Source organism: Podarcis filfolensis (genome assembly GCF_964270895.1).
Source record: "Podarcis filfolensis genome assembly, chromosome: 5".
NCBI classification, from domain to species: Eukaryota; Metazoa; Chordata; class Lepidosauria; order Squamata; family Lacertidae; genus Podarcis; species Podarcis filfolensis.
In genome coordinates, this window is record NC_139608.1 from 23,938,196 (window position 1) to 23,948,337 (window position 10,142).

At 41.7% G+C, this 10,142-nt stretch overlaps 1 long non-coding RNA gene across 1 annotated transcript in view; it reads left to right on the forward strand.

Annotated features, from left to right (window-relative positions):
* The window catches only part of LOC310762487, a 50,101-nt gene that overhangs the window by 21,444 nt on the left and 18,515 nt on the right, over window positions 1-10,142 (forward strand). Inside the window, exon 2 of the long non-coding RNA XR_014548018.1 lies at window positions 2,323-2,473. This is a non-coding gene — a long non-coding RNA (uncharacterized lncRNA). The remainder of the gene's footprint in view (window positions 1-2,322; window positions 2,474-10,142) is intronic.

A 10,142-nucleotide genomic window follows, 5' to 3' on the forward strand; every position in this document is an offset into this window, starting at 1 on the left:
GGTGGGCCCTTGGATCCATCTCTGTCGCTAGAGTCCCAGGCTATGAGTGGCTTTTTACTAGCTACAGTTTCTGGACCAGGATAGACTAACCACTGTCGTCCATGTGCTGCTAACCTCCAGATTGGATTCTTCCAAGGTGGGTCTGTCCTTTGGGCTGATCTGGAAACTGCAGCTAGTGCAAAATGTAAAGGCGAGTCTACTAACTAGGGGTGGAATATTGCCAGTATATTGCTGCTGAAAGAATTGGCTGCCAATTGGCTACTGGGCTAAGTTCAAGGAGCTGGTACTGATACATAAAGCCCTGCATCCCTTGGAACCAGAATGCCTAAAAGATTCTCATTCCCTTCATACCCAGCGAACTAATGCCAGTGTACTGGAAGAAACAAAGATCACCAGTGTTGAAGCAATGATTCTTCAACACCAACTTCGCTGGACTGGTCATGTTGTGCGGATGCCTGATTATTGTCTTCCAAAGCAACTACTCTATTCCGAACTTAAAAATGGAAAGCGTAATGCTGGTGGTCAACGAAAGAGGTTTAAAGACTGTTCTCAAGGCAAATCTAAAAAAATGTAGTATAAACACCAACAATCAGGAAACACTTGCCTGCGAGCGCTCCAACTGGAGAACAGCCTTTACCAAAGATGTCATGGGCTTTGAAGACACTCGAACTCAGGATGCAAGGGAGAAATGTGCTAAGAGGAAGGAATACTTGGCAAATCCACACCATGATCAACTCCCGCCTGGAAACCAATGTCCCCACTGTGGAAGGACATGTGGATCCAGAACTGGCCTCCACAGTCACTTATGGAATCATTGTTAAAACTGTGTTTATGGAAGACAATCTTACTTGGCTATGAGTGATCGCCGAAGAAGAAGAAGATAACTGTGTTCTACAGGAGGGCATCCTAAAAAAATCCAATCCTATCAGGAGGTCCATTTCATATGTCAGAATTGGGCCTTTATACATGCAGTTGCTCCATATATGTTTTTATTGTATTGCAAATTGCTCTGGGATGCCTCATGGGAAGCAATTCATAACCATAACCAAATGAATTAATTCATAACCAGAACCAAATGAATTAATGATAGTTTAGATTTTCATAAACGGGATTGTGCATGAATTCAATGTTTTAATAGTTTAGTTGGAAATGTTACCCACCCACACAAACACACCCACACAAAACTTTTGTACAAGACAACTGAAAGTAAGAGATGAATATTACTAATGTGGAACTGGATGTGCTGATCTCGGCTCCATGATACTACATAATCCATGTTTATTGTTCCATCACAAAACTTCTAAAATTAGATTTGGTGTCAGCAGAACAAATAGGGGCTGACTGTTGGCAGACTAAATATAGCTTAAGTTGCAAGTTGGGTATATGTTGGGGCAATCACATGATAGTTTCATAATGTGCCACCAGAGACTTCTCCTATAAAGGAGAATGAATATGAAGAAGCAAGTGTGTGAACAGGGCCAAACAGGGCAATGCTATTAACGTCTACTCAAACGTAGTCCCATGGGACATACTCCCAGGTAAGTCTGTATACAACTGCAGACTATGTACTGCTGTTGTACAACTCCCATTCATTTCGGTGGGCCTTCCAGAGGAGAAATTATTCACAGGTTGTACTTCAGTTCACAAAACAAGCACAGATGGGCAATAGCTGTCATCACTGAGTTTGATTCTCTAGGGGACTTGCTCATAGTACTTTCTTTCAGTTCACAATTCACCACCACCACAAGTGCTACAATTCTATGAATGAGGGGGTTGGTGCTGTGCTGTTTTGGTTGTGACTGCATGTATACATACAACATATAATGATCTATTTAATGCTATAAATGCTTAAATGTTTTTAAATGGTTAGGGGGTTCCCCCCCATGTTTTAGTTGTTCTTTTATCTGTAAACTGCCTTAGGGAAGAAGGTTGGGTATAAATAAATATGTAACAAAATCAGAGAATCGCAGAGTTGGAAGGGACCCCGAGGGTCATACAATACAGTAATAATATTAGCAAACTTGCACAGGGTGGGGGAAGGGAACGTCACCTGCTGAACTTCTGCCTGTCCAGTTGTTATTAAAGGAAATGTGTGTCTGTGTGTGGTGTGTTGTTTTTTAAGGCAATCCTTACTGACACAATTCACCATTCATCGGCAAAACCAGCCATTAGATTCGTTGCAAAGAAATCCATAAAGCGCAGCGGGGCGGGGAGAGAACCGTCTATCTCTACAGCGCAGCTTAGAACAACCCCAAAATACGTTTTTGTTTTGTTTTGTTTTTTAAAGTGAAGGGCTTCCCATCTCCCCATTGCTTATTCCAGCCCTGTAATGCGCGCGACCGCATCTCTTCTGCTGGGTTACCATAGAAATAGAGGCACGGCCAGAGACGTTTGCATTCAGCGAAGTGGCCGAGGAGCGAGGGCTTGATTGGTCGGTCGCCGCAGTAGAGGAGTGGCGGAGGGTCAAGGAGAGGTGAGCTCATGCGGGGAGCGGGCGAGCCGGAGCTGGCAAAATGCGCGCTGCAAAGGGGGCCGTTGCTGATTAGAGCCCTGGACCGCCCCCCTTCTCTCTCTCTCTCTCTCTCTCTCTCTCTCTCTCTAAATGGAAGCGTTTAAGCAGCGATCTTTACAGAGACAACGCCGGCCCTCCGTTTTAACTCGCACGTGCCCAAGTTGCATGAGGAGCCTTTGAATGGGTCTCGGCCGCATGACACCTAGCGCCCTCTCGGGGGTACTGCAACCCTGCAGCGAAGGGGACGGCAGCGAGGGGCTCTTGGAAGGCTGGTCCAACCTTCCATCAATCGCGGAATTGCAAGAGTTGGAAAGGGACCCTGGGGGTCATCTAGCGCAACCCGCTGCAAATGCAGGAATCTTTCACCCAACGTGGAGCTCGAACCCACGACGTTGAGACTAAGAGGCTCTTAGCTCTACCTAGTGAGCTATCCTGAGTTCATTCCTGACCTCCATTTCCCTGATGAATACACCCCCGCTGCTTAATATCACCTCCCTTTGCAGTGCAGGCCCAGGCAAAACCCATCTCTCTGCATAGCAAGACCCTTTGAAGGTGGAAAGTTAAGACGTTTTTGAAGCAAGTTTAAAATAAAACAAAAAATGCAGAGCTCTGGGAAAAAGCACCGCCTCACATTTTAGGCACCAAAGCTGCAGAGCTTTATAGACTTACCTGGGAGTAAACCTAGTTGAGCACACTGTAGGACCTGCTTCCTAGTAAATATGCATGGGATTGCATTGGGTTCAATAGGGTTTACTACCAAGTAGACCTGGACATTGGACGCGGGTGGTGCTGTGGGTTAAACCACAGAGCCTAGGACTTGCCAATCAGAAGGTCGGCGGTTCGAATCCCCACAGCGGGGTGAGCTCCCATTGCTCGGTCCCAGTTCCTGCCAACCTAGCAGTTCGAAAGCACGTCAAAGTGCAAGTAGATAAATAGGTACCACTCCGGCGGGAAGGTAAACGGCGTTTCCGTGCGCTGCTCTGGTTCACCAGAAGTGGCTTAGTTATGCTGGCCACATGACCCGGAAGCTGCATGGCGGCTCCCTTGGCCAATAAAGCGAGATGAGCGTCGCAACACCAGATTTGGCAACAACTGGACCTAATGGTCAGGGGTCCCTTTACCCTTTACCTTTACCTTAGACCTGGACATTCTGACCTAGGGCAAGCCCCATTGGACTGAGTGGGGCTTACTTCTGAGTCGATGATTGATTGATTGATTGATTGATTGATTGATTGATTGATTGCATTTATAACCCACTTTTCCTCCAAGGAGCTCAAAGTGTGGTACATAGGCCTCCTCCACATTTGATCCTCACAACAACCCTGTGACGTAGGTTAGGCTTGCAAAGAATTGCACCATTACTAGGCTTCTGTATGGGCAGCAAGGAGAGCTTTTCCTGTTATCAGGTGTTTTGGAAGGGGGGGGTGTTAGTTCCGAAAGGCAGTTCCCTACAATTATTTTAACCAGCAAAATATTTGTGCTGCAAGATGAGTTTAAAGCATTTGACTGACTGGAGTCAGGATTTTTATTTTTATTATTAACTAAAGCACCTTGATTTTCTTATCAAAGGCTGTGGGGTGTTTTCTGTTTTTTTTTTTTTTTAAATATTTTTATTTTTCCATATAAACACAATACAACAAACATAAACATACAAAAACAAAAACAAAACAAAAAACATGTATCATTTCATATCCTAATTTCATATCCTATCTTCCCCGACTTCCTCATGCCTCCCCTTTCTGTATTCCAAATTCTTATCGATTGTTCAGCAAATCTTCCCTTATTTTAATTTAAATTTAGACTATTCTTCCTTATTTTCCTTGTCTTAACCATTGCTAATAGTAACCATTTACTTTCCAGTCCAACATCATTCTAACTTTCATTAACTTTGTGATATTTCTTTAAATAGTCCTTGAATTTTTTCCATTCTTCTTGCGCTGCTTCTCTTCCCTGGTTTCGGATTCTGCTCGTCATTTCTGCCAAGCCCATATAGTCTATCACCTTCATCTGCCATTCTTCCAGTGTGGGTAGTTCTTGCGTCTTCCAGTACTTCGCAATGAGTATTCTAGCTGCTGTTGTAGCATACATAAAGAAAGTTATATCCGTCTTTAACACCCCTTGGCCGACAATACCCAAGAGAAAGGCCTCTGGTTTCTTGGGGAAAGTATATTTAAATACCTTTTTAAGTTCATTATAGATCATTTCCCAGAATGCCTTAATCTTCGGGCAGGTCCACCAAAGATGAAAAAATGTACCTTCAGTTTCTTTACATTTCCAACATTTGTTGTCAGGCACATGGTAAATCTTTGCAAGCTTGACTGGGGTTATGTACCACCTATATATCATTTTCATAATGTTTTCTCTTAAGGCATTACATGCCGTAAATTTTATCCCGGTGGTCCACAACTTTTCCCAATCAGCAAACAAAATATTATGACCAATGTCCTGAGCCCATTTAATCATGACCGATTTAACCGTTTCATCTTGTGTATTCCATTTCAGCAGCAAATTGTACATTTTGGACAAATTCTTAGTACTGGGTTCTAACAGTTCTGTCTCCAATTTTGATTTTTCCACCTGGAAGCCAATTTTACTGTCCAGTTTAAACGCTTCATTAATTTGATGGTAGTGGAACCAGTCTCTCACCTTCCCTTTTAATTTCTCAAAACTCTGCAATCTCAATTTGTCCCCTTCCTTTTCCAAAATTTCCCAGTATCTTGGCCACTTGGACTCCATATTTAACTTTTTAACTGCCTTAGCTTCCATTGGCGACAGCCACCTTGGAGTTTTATTTTCCAGCAAGTCTTTATATCTGTCCCAGACATTTAGTAGTGCTTTTCTGACAATATGATTTTTAAAACTTTTATGTGCTTTAACCTTGTCATACCACAAATATGCATGCCACCCAAAAATGTTATTAAAACCTTCCAAATCCAAAATGTCTGTGTTTTCAAGAAGTAGCCATTCTTTCAGCCAGCAGAAAGCTGCCGCTTCATAGTAAAGTTTAAAGTCTGGCAGGGCAAACCCCCCTCTTTCCTTTGAATCCGTTAGTATCTTAAATTTAATTCTGGGCTTTTTGCCCTGCCAGACAAATTTAGATATGTCTTTTTGCCACCTCTTGAAACAATCCATTTTATCAATTATTTGCAATGCTTGGAACAAAAACAACATTCTTGGCAATACATTCATCTTTATAGCTGCAATACGGCCTAACAAGGAAAGCTTCAAGTTGGACCAAATCTCCAAATCTTTTTTCACTTCTCTCCAAGTTTTTTCATAATTATCTTTAAACAAATTCACATTTTTAGCTGTCATATTTATACCCAAATATTTCACTTTTTTAACCACAGTCAACCCTGTCTCATTCTGGAACCTTTCCTTTTCTATCTGTGTCAAATTTTTCTCCAAAACCTTTGTCTTAGACTTATTCAATTTAAATCCTGCCATTTGACCAAACTCTTGAATTATTTCCAAAACTCTTTTCGTGCTAGCTTCTGGCTCTTGCAATGTAAGTACTAAGTCATCTGCAAATGCTCTCAGTTTATATTGTTTAGCTCCGACCTGAATCCCTTTAACCAACTGGTCCCTCCTAATCATATTAAGCAAAACCTCCAGGACCGATATAAAAAGTAATGGGGAGATAGGGCACCCCTGGCGTGTCCCTTTTTCAATCTTGAACTCTTCTGTAACCACATTATTTACAATTAGTTTGGCTTTCTGTTCAGAGTATATTGCACCTATACCATTTTCAAACCCTTGGCCTACCCCCATCCCCCGGAGGTTCTTCAACATAAAACTCCAAGAAATGTTGTCAAAGGCTTTCTCGGCATCCACAAATATCAAAACAGCTTTAGTGTTTATGTTCACTTCCAGCTTTTCCAAAATGTCAATTATATTCCTTACATTGTTCGACAAGTGCCTTTTTGGGAGAAAGCCCGCTTGGTCCCCGTGAATCTCCTCCACCAAAACTCTCTTCAGTCTTTTTGCCAAAATATCAGCAAAGATTTTGTAATCCACATTCAATAACGAGATGGGTCGGTAGTTTTTAAGTTGGGTCTTTTCAGTCTCTGTCTTTGGTATAAGTGTAATGTAGGCCTCTCTCCACGTATCGGGTGCCCTTTTCCCCTCCATAATCTCATTGCAGACTTCCTTCAAAGGTTGTATCAACCCTTCCTTCAAAACTTTGTAGTATTTGGAAGTCAGTCCATCCGGTCCAGGGGATTTGCCCAGCGTCATGCCTTGAATGGCATCTTCTATTTCTTGTGCTGATATCTCCTGGTTCAATATTATCTTACTTTCATGCGAAACCTTTTTCAGCCCATTTTCCTCAAGGAACTGTTGTATGTCCATTTCTTTTTGCGGCCCTTGTGTGTAAAGTTGTCTGAAGTAGTTCTGAAAACAATTCCTAATTTCCGCTGGGTTGCTTATGTTTTTTCCTTCCACTTCTATATTTGTTACCGTGTTGAGTTTTTGTCTCTTCTTTATTTGCCAAGCCAGTAACTTGCCACATTTATCAGCAGATTCAAAAGTCTTTTGTCTCATTTGTTTAATTCTCCACTCTAATTCTTGATTCATCAGTTCCATATATTGTGTTTGATGAAATTTGATTTCTCTTAGAATCTCTTGGGATTTTGGCTTCGATCTTAATTGTTTTTCCCCTTCTTTTATCTTTTCCAAAATTCTCTCCTTTTTCTCATTTTGCTTTCTCTTCTTTAAAGTATTTTGCTGAATCAAAAACCCTCTCATCACGGCTTTGCTTGCGTCCCATACTATTCTTTTTTCTACTTCAGACCTTAAGTTGATTTCAAAATAGTCTTTCAAGGTTTTTTGGGCCTTCTTGCAGATCTCCTCGTCTCTAAATAAGGTGTCATTCATTCTCCATCTGAAGGAACCAGTTGTTGTTTGCCTCATCACCATCTTTACCGCATTATGGTCGGAGAAAGTTTTTGGGCAGATTTCTACTTTTTTTATATTCGGAGCCATACTGCTAGTCACCCAGATTTGGTCAATCCTTGTCCATGTCATTTTGGCTTCAGAAAAGAAGGTTCCCTCTCTTTCTAATGGGTGTTTTGTTCTCCAAATATCAATCAAGTCCATATTGTCAGTCATTTCAAAAAAAGTCTTTGGTAGTCTTCCATCTTTTGTTATTACCTGTCTTTGTGCCTTGTCCATATTTGTTGAAACCACTCCATTCATATCTCCCATCAAAATTAAGTTGTAATCCATATGGTCCATCAAAATTTCATGCAACTTCTTAAAAAATTCAGCTTTCCCTTCGTTTGGTGCATAGATTCCCACTATCAAATACTTCTCTCCTTGAGATTGAATTTCAATTGCCAAATATCTTCCTTGATCATCTTTAAAAATTTGTTTCGGTTGCAATTTTTCTTTTGCATAGATCACCACTCCTCTCTTTTTTACTCTGTCTGAAGATATAAATTCCTGTCCCAGTCTTTTATTTATTAATAATTTTCTGTGTGCTCTTGTCACGTGGGTCTCTTGTAGGCATATCAAGTCCAATTGGTCTTTCTTTAAGGCATGAAATATATTTTTTCTCTTCCTGGGAATATTTAAGCCATTACAATTCCAGGTTAGAAGTTGCAGAGCCATGATGGGATTATTTACTCCTTCCTCCTACAGCTCCCTGTTTTTGTTCCTCGTCTGTCGGTGGTACCGTGTTCGTGTCCAGTGATGGATGCCCTTGTCCTGGAAATGTCTCTTTCTGTAGGTCTTCTTCGTGTTCTCCCAAGAACTTGTCTTTATCACTTACAGTCTTTATTCTTCTCTTCTTTCCCTTATATTTAAAAGACAAGCCTTGGGGAAATTCCCACCTGAATGGTATGTAGTTCTTCTTCAGCAGTGTCACCAGGTCTTTATAATGTCCTCTTGCGTCCAAGATACTCTTAGGGATGTCTTTAAAGATCTCAATAAAAAAGTCTTCAATTCGAAGGGCTGTTTGGTAGTGCAGGTTCAATATTTTATCTCGCTCCTCCTTTGATCTTAAGGTAATAAGACAATCTCTGGGTCGATTTCTCTTCTGTCTTATTCCCAATCTAAATGCACTTTCTATCTTAAAATCTTATTTCTTCAGCTCCTGCTTCCAAAAATCAGAAAATTCTTTTGTCAAATCATCCACCAAGTTCTCTCCTTCCTTTTCCGGCACAAGTCTGATCCTCAGGTTCCTCTCCTTGCGTTGCATATCCTGCATAGAGAGTGCCAGTTCATATTCATCCAATTTCTTGTAAACTGGTGGAAATTTTTCCTCCGCAGCAGTTGCAATTTCCTTAGCTTCCTCGGCTATCTTTCGTGTTATAGATGAATCTTCCAATAATTTCCCAATTGCTTCTGCATTTGAGTTCACTTTATTCCCTAGGTCAGTTATACTTTTAGTATTTAGGTCAATTTTCCCAGAGATTTCTTCAATTTTTTTATTTGTTTCAGCAACTTGTACTTTAGTTTCAGCAACTTGCAATTTAGTCTCCGCACCTTGCTTTTTTTAGTTCCTCCAAAGAGTCATTTATCTTCTCCAATACCTTAGCAAATGATTCTTCTGTAGACATTGCTTTCGCTTTTGGCTTTGCAGCCACTATAGTTCCAGAGGCTCCTGTTACAGAAGCCCTTCTTTGCATGTAAGTGTCAATTCTGTATTGTCTGCCAGATCTCAAGGTTGTTTCTTGTAACTCCCCTTTCTCTTTACCATCTGCCATAACAAAGTCTTTTAGTCAAGGTCATTCCCAGACTTTGAAACTCACAAACAAAGTTCTCAAATTTTAAACTCCACTTGTTGCTGAAACAATTTGTAGGTCCTCTAGGGGGCGTAGAGTCAGTTCTATGCTTCTCAAAGTAATCCCACACTCTTCAAAAAAGAAGGAATAAAAGTTTCCTAGTCCCTTTCAATTTTTCTTTCCTTTTTCAAGGGGATCCCAGTCAATAGTGTCCTGTAAGTAACTTTGTAATACCACAGAAACAGTGTTTCAAATTGGAAGTAACCAAAGTCAATTTGAGATATTTTTTAGCTTCTTATAGCAACAGTCCTTAGCCGGTTCCTTTTCTCCGGCAGTCCGATCCCAGGTTAAAGAGCAGCGATACTTAATCCAATTCTTTTAAATTGGCAGGGAAACACTTTTAAAATCTTCTTCCCCCCCTCCTGCCTTCGGGGGGGGGGGGAGTTCTTTGCTTTGGTGGTGGATTTCTTAAATCCCGCAAGTTTCCTCTCAAGCAGTTACAGCTAGAGTGCCTTTCGCTTTGATCTTGCTACAGAACGGAAAGCAGGACTTCCTTTTTAGTGCTTGTCCGTCTCGGTGCCCAATTTCTTTACTTTTAGTGTCCAGTTATATTTTAGCGGTCAATCCTACTCACGGATAGTTGTTCTTTTAATCCAATTTCCCGGGAAGAAGTCAGCGCTCTCCGCTAATGGCGACGCGGCTTCGCTTCGCAGGCTGGGTGAAGACGACTCTCAGCACCGCTCCAAGACCCCTCCGCTCCTCCGGAGCCTTTAAAAAGGCTATTTCGCAGCGTCGGGGGGGGCGCAAAGGTGCCCGCCGAGTCTCCAGTTCACAGGCAACGCGCCTGTGATTTTTAGGGGTCCCCGCTTCGCCGTAGCTGACAGGACCCGAACCCACGAAGCAGA